Source organism: Phodopus roborovskii, unplaced genomic scaffold (genome assembly GCF_943737965.1).
Source record: "Phodopus roborovskii unplaced genomic scaffold, PHOROB, whole genome shotgun sequence".
Taxonomy (NCBI): domain Eukaryota; kingdom Metazoa; phylum Chordata; class Mammalia; order Rodentia; family Cricetidae; genus Phodopus; species Phodopus roborovskii.
Genome location: NW_026126588.1, coordinates 6,631,660 through 6,644,793, shown reverse-complemented (window position 1 = coordinate 6,644,793; position 13,134 = coordinate 6,631,660).

The following is a 13,134-nucleotide window of genomic DNA, read 5'->3' as shown; positions in this document are numbered from 1 at the left end:
CTTTCTTTTGGGTCTTGAAAACTCATACACTATGTTATGGCCATGTTTTTCTTTCCCTCCTCTTCCTCCAGATCCTCCCCACCTCTCCACTCAAGCTCTTTTTAGAAAACAAACAAAAATGAGCAAATATGCAGAATAATAAAACAAAATTAACTTATTAAACATATGCAGCAAAAAGGCACAAGAATAATACACAGCCTTGTGCTGCTCTGTAATCTGGTAGGTATTCTCTGTGCCGAAAATGCTGCCCTCCTCAGGCCTGGGCTTGTGCAGCTACTGCTGTTTGGAAGTAAGCATCAGTCAGGTGTTTGGGGATTTTAACCTTGCTGATACCAACTTTTGTAGAGGTGGCAATGACAAACTTCTCCTATGTTCTTTGCAGAGGAACTCTTTTGAGGGCAAGAGGTCCTGTCACAAGTAACAAGCTGCTGCCCAGCTGCTTCAGGAAAACCTCCCTCTTGCCCCTGTGGTGCCCCTTGAGGACGATGAGGGCAGTCTCTGGAGTGATGCCCAGCAGCTACCGAGGAACATCTTCAGTAGGATAATACCTGGTCATTTTTCGAAGCTCAACCACTCACTCGGGTACCACCATTCTTGTCACCACCAACTGATTTAGTGGCAGTAGCAAGGACCTTCTCCTTTGTCTTCCTCTTTTCAATCTTGTCTTAACTCTCACTTGATTGGATTTATATGCAGCTCAAGGTTTTCTTCCCCAGCTTTGTTTGGAGATGAATGGACTGCCAACCTAAGAGAGGAGTTCCCTGAAGCACAAATTTGGCTCTTTTCTTTAAACTTTGTCCAATAGGAGAAAAAAGTACAGAAATGAAATTTATCATCCTATAACTCATGTAACACACTAGCTTGAAGTAACCTGTATTTTCTGAATGTTTCAATTATTCTCAGTTTGGAAATATATATATATATATATATATATATATATATATATATATATATATATGCTTAGCTCATGAACAACTTTTGAGTTTTCTACCTGAATTTATATTGGTAAAATACCCCACTTTCAGAGCTCCAGCACTAAAAATCCTTCCTAGTTTCTTAAGCGAATCGTTTAATTTCTAAATCATTGCTTAGGTCTATTTAATTTGCATGTAGATGTGATATTTGAAATAGCACGATGAGGAAATGTGAGACTAAAAAATGTGTTAAAGGACTTTGATGATAGAATTACTCAATGCTATTTATTTATTTTCGAAAGGTTGAGAAAATATTGTGTGGAAAAGGGAAAAATGTACTAATATACTCTGTGCTGTCAAATGTTGTAATAAGAATCTCTATAATAATAAAGTAGTATTTTTAAGTGCTTACCTGAGTTTGACATGAAACAAAATGAAGAAAATTTCACAAATGATTCACATAAAATTAGTGCTGTACAATGAAATATATCAAAGGAACATAACATAGTACATTCATTTAAGTAGACTAAAAACATGAGCAGACTATCAGGAAAAGAAGGCTGTTATGTGAGGTGGATTGTCCAAGACAACCTGAGCTGGAAGACATAAATTTAAATCCTAAAAGGTCAGTGGTAGAAAATGGCAGACACCACACCGAACACCTGTTAATTCCTGATTTTGTTAAGTGCCCTCTAATGATTATAGTGATTTGCACTTGTTAATGATTTACCTTACCGTCTTGATTTATTATTTTTCACATACACATTTGTGCTTTGCTTTATTCTTTTTCTTTTTGTTATTTATTTTATATAACCAAGTTCATTTAAATGAAAACAAACATTTATAGACAATATTTGGGGATTTGGGCGTTGTTCTTTCCAAACTACTAAGGGGAGCTGTCATGGGGGATTCGAAGAAGATTCAGAAATCCTGGCTGTAGTCTGTAAGGCTGAAGGGAGGGAGGGGGAACTGGGATTGACATGTAAAATAATAAATTAAATTAAAAAAAATGCTTTGACTCCAAAATTTAAGTTCAAGGACAAGTTACTGGGGAAAAGGATTTCTATTTTTGTTTCCACAGAAAATGAAAAGATGTGGATTCCTTCCAGACTAATGTGGTTTGGTCAAGCCAGACCGCCTGAAACAGAGTACCAGGTGATCCTACATTCAAAACAGCTGGACAAAGCTTTGTGTTTTCTTTGTGTCCTTCTAATGTACAAAGCTACATTTTTTTTAGTTGCCACTGTTTTAGACAATATATTCTTGTCATGTTTTTCCCTCCCCTGAATCTTCCTAGATTTTCCCCACTTCCCAACCACCCGACTCCATGCCTTTTTTATTTATAACTCTCTAAATAAAAATAAGCAAGTACATTAAACAAAAATAAATAAGAAACACAAATAGGCATGCCACCAGAACAAAATCAGAAGCTTTACTATACAAGCAAAGCAAATAATAATAATAACAACAACAACAAAACAATCCCAAAACAAGGCATATGAGATCAAAAGCCTACAGAAATAACACTGAGTTCCTTCTGTATTGGCCGTCTACTGCTGTTAAGTGTGGTTAATATACCCAGTGAGACTGTTGGGGAAAGCATTTTTTTAAAAAAACTTTGCAAGCAGACATTCTATTTAAAATAATACTTTCAGTTACTCTAATGAAATCTCATGCATGTTCACAATGTGTCTTGATAATTATTGCAAACATCTATACATTAAACTTCAGGCAATGGAGGTCTGACATTTTCATGGGTGAATTTGCCCTGGGGCCTGAATTCTAGTGAGACCCAGGCCATAGGGCATTGCCCCAGTACAAATCTGAAGTCCTGTGGTGACGAAAGTGATGAAAGCAAAAACAAAGGAAAATCAAGGACGAGAAAAATCCTTTTGAAAGAATGCACATACCTTAAAAATATTAATACATACATATATACATGTGTACAAACAATATCCATCCATGCACACATCCATCCATCCACCTATACATACATATATACCTAAATTCAATCCATTAAAATCTCAGCTTGGGAGAAATGAGAAGGAACAAATCTAGTGTCTTTCCAGGTACACCCGACAGTGCCCAGATCTCTAATTTTGTATATGAAGCCATTTTAATTGTTTTTACTAACTATTCCTCAGTTCATGTGATTTTAGGAACACAGAAGTAAAAGCCAAACACAACCACTAACAGCAATATATTGCTTTAGTATGCTCTCTGAAAACAGTTGTTAAACATTTAAATCTCGATATCCAGGCTGGGGAGGTGGCTTGACAGGTCACAGCACTTGCTGTCTTTACAGAGGAGCAGACTTTGCCTCCTACGGCTAATATCAAGGGCTTGCCATCACCTGGAACTCTGGATCCAGGGTCCTCTTTGGACTTTCACAGGTATCTGAACACATATGTACATTCATACACAGAAATGAAAAAATATTTAAAAAGGAATATTAAAGTCTCAGTATCCTTTGTGTGGTTAAGTATTACTGTGAAACTCATGGAACGTAACCTGGGCTACAAATACGATTATATATCAAGACAAAATTTAAATGTTTAAAAGTCATCCTTGTACTCTTTCTAACCCCTCTTATAAAATGTCCCCTGAGCCTTCAGTGGGGGAGGTGATGCAGGGGACACACCTGTAGCTGAGCACTCACAGTTACTTACCTTCATCACGCTGACCAGTTATGAGTCTATCGATAAAATAACACCCACTGCAAAAAGAAGCTTCTCGGAGAAGGGTGGAGGCAACCAGTTCTATGGTTATAAACACAAATATTTAGAAGGCCATTGAGAGCACATGGCCTTTTAGCAAAGCAAGTTTCCACATGGGGCCTCAAATTTTCCAAATAAAGCACTTTTGACTAGGCTTACAGTACCAGACATAAAATCTCTTCTAAGATGTAGGTCTAATATTCAGTCAGTGAGATTCCCACATACATATCATGCCATCACTACACCAGCAGGCACACTCTACCAAACAGGCCAGCGTTTTAGCATTGCTGCATCTGGGGCTAATGTCAGATCTCCCAGTAGACTGCGGAGACCCTACTGGAACTGTGGAAACGGATTGCAGGGAGATACTTTCTTGTTTGGGTAAGGTTTATTTCTGCGTCCTGCATCCAAAGCAAGTGGTTATCTCCAGCAGTCATGATTTGTCTCGTTATGGTTTGCAACTGAGAAAAATGGCAATAGCTTGTGCTGTTTTGGGTCTCTCTGAGGATTTCCTGAGGGATCTGTGCCTGGCACAGTGATTTTCAAGTAATAGCTCTTGTTTTCTGGGCCAAGTGTCTCTTGGTTTTTAACAAGTGTTTATTAGCCTGAGTTTTAACCATTCTACTGAACATGGGGTTATTCATAACAGGTTTTGTCACTTCAGAGAATTGTTGTAATACTTAAAAATATTGGATACCAATGTAAATTTTAACACAAATTATAATTGTCCGATGCATGCTGACATTTATATTAGCATAAAGAAATATTAATAGACATGCCACAACAATTGAATACACAGAGAATATGAAAGCAAAGAACATCAACAGTATTAATATAGAATCTTAGGACCTGTGTTTTGAAGTGTCACTTATTTACAAATTAGACAAAATCTATGGCCATTGGGGATTAAAGTTGATGAGGACCTTTTCAAGAATGGTGTATAACTGGCTACCTTTTCACAAACAGTACCTGATGCAGATCATTATATCTAATAGACTCTCTTCACACCGTACCTTCATAGTTATTGCTGTTACTTGATTGTATTCTTTGTGTGGTTTCGGAATTTCACTTGCCTTTGATTCCTCTGTATTTTGTTCTTGACTGAAGTACAGCTGTAATGACAGTTTTTTTTTTTTCCCACCACAGAGACTGCATGCATTTTAATGTACTGCTGTTTTAGCCAGCAAACGCAGCTCCACAGTTACCTAGTTACCTGTCTGCTTCTCTGGCAGCAGCTTGGTTTGAATTTTGTCCTCACAGGCACCAGCTGTGTCACTGCTGCCAAAAATAGCTTTTAAGTAAATTCCTATGATTCTATTTAGCAGTAAGACTTGGGGGTCAAGGCGGGATGGAAACCTGCTAGCTCAGATAGGTTGAGTAACAACTAACTGGCCTTCTCTCCTTACAGCATCTCAGAAATCAAGCTTCCTTTTGCTACACCAAAACAAAACAAACAAAAACAAACAAACAAATAAAAAACACAGGAAGTAGTCCCTCCCTACTACTTCCTGTGCATCTCTCTGTCATATTTCAGACACCATATGACTCTGTACTATCACTTTATGTCAACCAACTGTCAACTTGGCCTCCTGACCCAAGGTGATTTTATTCAATTAATGCAAACGCACCAGACAGTGAGACTTTAGGTTTTTGCTCTGTTTGTCTGAATTGATGACATTAGCTTTCCATTCATTTAGATCTCTGAAAACATTCCCAGTGCACAGTTCTAAGGGGCAGGAACCACTACCATTACTTTTAACTCCTTTTGTAATTGAACTGAAGGAATTCTGAATATAATATCTCTACACAAGACTTAAAAATAAGCACAAAGAAAAAGTAAGGAAAATATTAAAAGTAATTCTTTGACTTGCAGATTATAGACTATGATCTCAGATGCCAAGAAAACAATGAGCAGTACACCACAAGTAATTATTACAACAAACATTTTCAAATATTATAATCATGGCTCTTCAGGCAAAGCACATGCAATTGCAACAGTTGTGACAATGTCTTATTCGATACACATGGCTATATAGCTTATTATAAGAAATTCGTCAATGCAGCTATGGAAGCTAAGAAACTATACCACCAGTAAGTGCAGGACAACTAGCTATACATGTTTTAGTCTTGCCAACCAAACCCACATGTCCTGCCCAAGTTTGCAGGCTCGAGATCAAGAACTAAAGGCAGCTGTTCAATGTCCCAGTTCAAGCAGCCAAGAGCAGTAACTTCAACTTACTTCCTTGATGGACTGAATGAAGACCACGCACACTGAAGAGGGCCAGCTGATTTATCAGTTAATCAGCTGAAATGATAAGTTATTCTTCAGACAGACAGAGAAAGAGTGTTTAAACAAACAGCCATTTGGTTATCTCATGTATCAATTAAATTAACATACCCTATTAATCATTATAAGTACACAAAACCTAAACCTATACGTAAATATTCATACTTTGAGCTCTTATGTAATGGAAATTCATAAAAATACATAATTTAAAAATTCAAATCCTTTAGTAACATTTTTTTTTCTTTTTATTGTCTTTGAAAAGCCATCCCACATTCTCTCTATTCAGCATTCATCTCTCTGGGGAATGTTAACAGTCTCTGAAGTAATGTATAATTAATCGTGAAAGAAGGAAGTCATAATCTTTGAGGAGTTTGCAAAATGAAGGGGTAAGAGAGGCTACCTTAAGATTATCTGGATTCTATCTGAAATACATGAATCAATATTAAATTAGCCACTATGTTTATTTAGTTTATCATTATCATTACTTATCTAAAATTATTTCAGAAACTTCAGGGTTTTAGCAGTGCTCCATGAAAGCTAGCATTTGTTAACGAAACCATCAGTAGTAAAGATGAAAACATTGGCCGGGAAGGAATTATGATCATTAATTAACTCTTTGAAAGGTTATGATTTTAGATCCAATTAGATCTAATGTCCTTGGCCCTTTAGTCTGGCTAAGATGCTGATGGATTTTGTGTTTGAACAATTGTGTTTCAATTGTCTTCTTTATAAACTGGGACATTAACAGCATCTATAATTTTATTGTTTCAATAAAAAAGGTTGGATAAATATTAGAAATTATCATCGGAAAACACACACACACATATCTGTATACTAATTTATATACGTTAAAAAGCATACTGTCTGATGTAAAAAGTGCATGCTTCCTATATAATAAGTACTCCTTTCAAGCCAACACACTTGAGATTATTTCATTTTTTTTTTAGTTATTATTTTCAGGAAGTACTGAAGAAATCCCTTCACTCCATCAGTGGTTTTATCACAGGCTCCCGTTATCAGTATACTGTATTATTTTATTGCTGCTTATGATTTTCACTGACTTCCTTAACAGTCTGTACAAAAAGACTTTTTCTGATCAAAAGTTGCTACACAATTGGAATTTTAGCAACGACACTCTTTCACATCTTACTGATTTATACCAAATATATACAATTAAAGCTTTGGGGGCTTTGCCTATTCAAACCTTCACTTACTTAAATTAAGACACGATTTCCATAACTGGTACTCTGTACCATGTTTTTCGCACTTTCTCTAAATTGAGTTCTACTGATCCATGTAGCATGTAATTACTTAAATTCAGATAACATGTATGAAAGGTAAAGTTTCTTTAGCATAAGATTTATCATGTTTTAAAGTATTGTGACTATGTACTTTGTATTAAGGCCTTTTTCAATGCATGGGTGTGATTGGCGTACTATGGCAAAATATACATCCAAGTGTGGCTGAAGTCTCAGGATACAGAGAGATTAGAGATGACTGGCTACTAAGGAGACATTTGTCATGTTTCTCTTTAGAGACTGAATGCTAAGTTCGCAGATTCAGAGGGAGATCCCTGAGTAAGAATGAGAAATTATACCCACCCTTATCTACTCTTACTCTGTCCTTCAGATAATAGCCACCTTCGGAGCACTTGGAAATATAAGATTAAAAATATGTATTCCTAACCATAGGAGTACAGCATGCTTAATTCATATATTATTATTTCTATGGGTTATATTTCAGGACAGGCCAGTTGGTGTTGGATAACCAACTGTGGTATTCTTCCCAGAGGAAAGCTATTTCCCCCACTTTTAGCATTTCCTAGTTGCCTGTAGTCCTTAGTCTTGAGTCAGAGCTCCAAGGAAGGGAGAATTATTTAATTATATATTAATATATCCTGTCACATCATGACATGAATGTAGTAAAGATTATGTGTACACATGGCTATTTTTAAGACATTTAAAAGTCAATCTTCTCTTGTTACTGCACATCTCTGGGACTTACTGATGTGTTTGTCCCTTTGTATCCAACTTCCAGTTCTCTGTACTCACTTAACTTTTCTAAATAGCTTAGGCCATCCTAGACTCCACTGGTTTGATCGACAGGGAAGAAATCTAATATACTTCAAAGTCCCCATTCCTTAACTCGCTGCGATGTCTTGAGTTTTACATTAAAAATGTTAAGAAGTAAAATTATTATTGTTCATAAGACATCCTCTCAGGTTCTTAAGTATGACAAGTGATAGATGCAGTGTTAAGATGTTTCTGCCACTGATAACTCCTCTCCTCACAGAGTGAGATGAAACTTCATTTGCTTGGAAATTGAATAAAATCCCTGCTAGGAAGCTGCGATTAGTTATGATACAAGGGAGCATTTCACAAAGATAGACAGTTAAGACAGAATTTACCGGCCAACCTCACAATCCCACTAACAGACAAGTAGTCTCACTGAATACTTGATTTTACTGGAATCTTTTGGAAGAGAAAAGTGGATCCAAAGACTTCAGCACGTTTTATCTTTAATATAATCAGAACAAAAGTCACTGAGCTTTGCATTCTTAACGACCCACGCACATTTCTAACATGTTCTTTCCTTTACATTGTCCCACCTGTCTACGGATAAAGTCCCAACTGCCTACGGATAAAGTAAAACCTGGGGAATTTTATTCAGTATGGAGTTATTTTTAATCCACAAAGTCTGTCTCATCTGTGGTTGCTCATTTTAAGGCATGCACTCAATATAAATATGACCCTTCATTACTTGTCACAAGATGAAAACTTACATACCAAAATATTTACTTTTTATATCCGTTTTTTATTCTTTTGCTTTGGGAATTTCTCTGTAGTCCAAGGTGTCCTGGAACTCACTGTGTACCCCCAAAAAGTACTAAAACTGGTTTAGTCATGTATATGTGTGGGTTTGTGTGTATATGTATTACATGCACATATATATGTATGTATGAATATGTTACTAAAGTGAGAAAAATCAGAGTAATATTTCAGTGTTCTTTATTAGTCATTACCACTTGAAAGAATTTATAATAACTGGTACTTCTTTTGTCTATCATTATGTTTTTGAGTTTTCACAAAATTTACAAGCAACATAGAAATTAGACATGAGGCAAATGCAGTTAATAAGAAAGGGGGGAGAGATATCATTTAAAATAGAAAATGCCCAGTAGGTGTCAGATACAAAGCTCTTGGCAGAAGTAAAGTAAATAAATAGCTGAAACTTATATTGAAAACTAAACTTCTCAATTGTAATATTCCTGTGAACAAAAAAACAACAAACAAACAAACAAACAAAAACAACAACAAAAACATGCCTTAGAGTTTGCAGTTGACTGCAGAGGTAGACTGGGACCAGCATGCATTTCAAGCAGACTCTTTCAATCTTGGTGACACAGACAAATTTAAATTTGGGGAAAAACAATGGAGTGTAGAAGCCACCGTGGGAGGCTTGGCAAAAATAGAATTCGCAAAACCTCAAATACATCTTTGAGCAACAATCATTGACTAAGGCCTTGGAGAACTATTGAAAAGGCTGTGAAGGGAGATTTAAAAGGCAAACCAAACCACGTTTAAATGCAGAGAAGAAGCCACAAATAAATCAAATTTATTTTGTGATCTCTCACCTACTGTTTGACTCAAGGTTCACAAGGTGATCTATTTTAGTTGTAATATTAAAATGGTTGACAGTTTCATTGCAGGTTAGGGTCAAAATCTCAGTATGATTTGCACATTAATTAAATAAGTACATAGCAATGCTAATAGAGCATTAAAATGGAATCCAGCAGGAAAGGCTACGCTATATATAGCTATTGATTTTTACAGAGACTATTGAAAACACATTAAAAATGTCTATACCACTTTCCATAAATTAAATGTCAAGACAGGAAAATTTACCAGTCTCCAATTTTATGGAACTACTACAATTTATGATACGACTCACCAAACAATTTTGTCTAGTACATGTTTCTTAAATGACAGAGGTATTCTATGTGTACATTTAATTACTCTGGTCAACAACAGAACACATAACAACTGAACTTTACAGCAGTGGGATATTTTAAATGCTAGATAGCTGTGCACACATTAGGTGACAATGGGAACGTCAGTGAATGAGGCGAAGGTCAAACAAATAAAACATTCCATGCACTCACTCAGTATTTTCATGAGCTGCACAGCCTTCCAGAGGCATTGTTAATGACTCAGCCATGGACTGGTGTACTGAAATTGAGTTCCAACAGTGGGCCTCAACATACCTGTGTTGCAAAGCTACCAAGGGATGTCAAAATGTTTTACACTTTGTAATGACATTTTGTCAGTTTGGTCAAATAAACGTATTATTACATGTTATCACTAATTTGTATTTTCACTTTTCAGTGTGACTTGTGGAAAATTGAAAATCAATTAAGAAACACACTGTTTGTCTTAGGAACTGCCCTGGACTAGAGGTTCTGTGTCTGATGTTGTCTGTCTTCCTCTGTTTGACCTTGATTAGGTTCTGCTATCTGTGAAGGGCCCTGAAAAGAACAATTATGTTTCTTTCCATTCCCCAGGCAGATATGTAACTTCCTTAGGTGTGAAGAGATAAGCTTCAGCTCAAGTATATACTGCATCTTTCCCCAAAATGTCTTCCACAGTTTCCATCTCCCCAAGACCACTCCGCAAGTGAAAGGAGGCAGGGTAAAAGGGAAGATTATATTCTGGAGGAAGACCAGAAAAACTTGACAGGAAACTCCATCAATTAAATACTGTCCCACCATCTAACAATTCTGTGGCATTTGCCATGTCTTTTATTTATAACTCATTTTTCTTATAATGAATGGAGAATAATAATAATACATGTGGGGACCTCATGGCAATTTAAAGTGGCTTGTTTGTAAAATAGGCATTACAATGACTGATCTGATATCACCAGCTGCATCTGGTGCTGTCCTCACAGAGAATGAGCTGTCACTTGTTCTCAGCTCACATGAATGTATGAATGAATTATTCCATCTGTCTCTAGCCCACCTAGGATTCTGCCACATGATTATCATTCACAGAGCACATTGGACATGGCTTTTGTTTGTGCTCATGCTATTGTATCAATTCTCTGTCTTGCATGTACTAAGAAGTCCCAATGGACAGGATATATTATTTAAACAACCTTTTCTGACATTGTTCCATTAAAATCTATAGCATCACCAACTTCCATCCTTCCAGAACAATAAGAAATAATAGTGTTACAATGGAAAAGAATGGAAGGGAAAGCAGTTTTTAAGTTCCTGCAGTTTGCAGTATTCAAGCAGACAAATTTAATGCTACACGATGAGTTTATGTACCTTTTAGATTAAGTTATTAACTGCATTATATCTGTTTTTATTGGCATGTATTGCTTGTTTAATGTCTTATCCTCCAAACTTCTGCCACTCTGATGCCCTAAACCATTGCACCTATTTTTGCCTAATAGTTTCATAATTTAAGTCGTTCATTAAACATTTATTCATGCATAGTGATTTTTATTTATCTGAAATGCAAAATAGAAATGGGTGGCAAAACAGTGAGAAACCACAGTGGGTGACATTTAATTAAAATGCTGATCATTTATTGACAATGTGCAATGTGCAATGTGCTGAATGTAAATGTGTATTAAGACAATATGTAATGTATGGTTCCTGTAGGAAATGAGCAAAATTATCATGAGAGAAGCTTCCTTCTGCAGTAGTTGCATGTAACACAGAGACCCACAGCTGGACAATGTGTAGAAAGTGGCTTTGGAACACTCAGTACTAAATACGATGGCTACATCAACCCCTCCCATAAGGCTCAGGCGACTCTGCTGAAGAGGAGGCACACACATGAGCTCACATCGGTCTATGCCAGATGGGACTTCAGTGTTGAGAGCAGAATTGCGCATGGACCCCCATTCCAATTGACAGACACTCATAAAGGAAAAAATAGTTTTCTCCAATGGAGTCTCACTGGGTATACAAACCAAGTAGATGGCCAAGACAAAAGGGACTCAATGAAAATTAAATTTGAGGGAGTTTTCTCTCATACTACTCTGGGAATTTTTTATTTTTACCTTACTTGTTTTTTGCTGTCTCTGATTTTGTGGTTTTTTTTTCTTTTTCTTTTTTTTCCCCTTGGAGCTGGAGAGATGGCTCAGTAGTTATGAACAGTTGCTGCTCTCCCAGAGGGCCAGGTTCAATCCCCAGAACCAACATGGAAGCTCACAGCTATCTGTAATTCCAGCCTCACAAGAACCTACAACCCCTTCTGGACTCTGAGGACACCAGGTACAAACATGCAAGCAGGAAAAACATTTACATGCATAAAAATAAAATTTAAAATAAAGATGTTCAAAAATTGTTCATTTGCTTTTGTATTAATCTAGTTTGTTTGTTTTCATATTGGCCTGTTCATTTCCTTAAACAAGAGTGTCTTAGTTAGGGTTACTGTTGCTGTGACGAGACACCATGATCTCAGCAACTCTTATAACGAAAAGCATTTACTTTGGTCTTGCTTATAGTTTCAGAGATTTAGTCCATTATCACCATGGCCAGGAGCGTGTTGCCATGCCGGCAGACATAGTGCTAAAGAAGCAGTTGAGAGTTCTACATCTTTATCAGCAGACAGCAGCCAAGGGAAAAATGCTGGGATGGGCTTGGGCTTTTGAAACCTCAAATCCCTCACAGAGTGACACTCCAACAAGACCACACTACCTAATCACTCTCAAGTTGTGACTCTCCCTATTGACCAAGAATTTAAACCTATCGACCTAAGCGGGGACCACTCCTATTCAAACCACCACAGAGAGAGGGAGAAGGATGGGTGAAGTGGTGGAAAGGACCCAAGAGGAGATGATGGAGGGGAACCGTGATCAGAACACACTGCATAATAATTTTACATAAAAAATACACTGAAATTAGGATAGAAACTTGAGGTACATAATTTAGAATCGACTTAAAGATTATCTGTTTGAATTTATGCTATGTTTATATGAAGAGTAAATTGGGGCAGGAAGATCACTGAATAAGTGTAGAATATAGAATTGAAGGTTCATAGCTATTAAAATTAAAAATAAGAGGTGATAAGTAGATATGAAAGATCTTATTTCAAATCAGTCATGAGAAAATACATTTTATTTAAGAATATTTACATCATTAACACAGCTTCTAGGACAGACCATCTCATTTCCCATAACTAAAAATTTGCTCTTCTTAGTG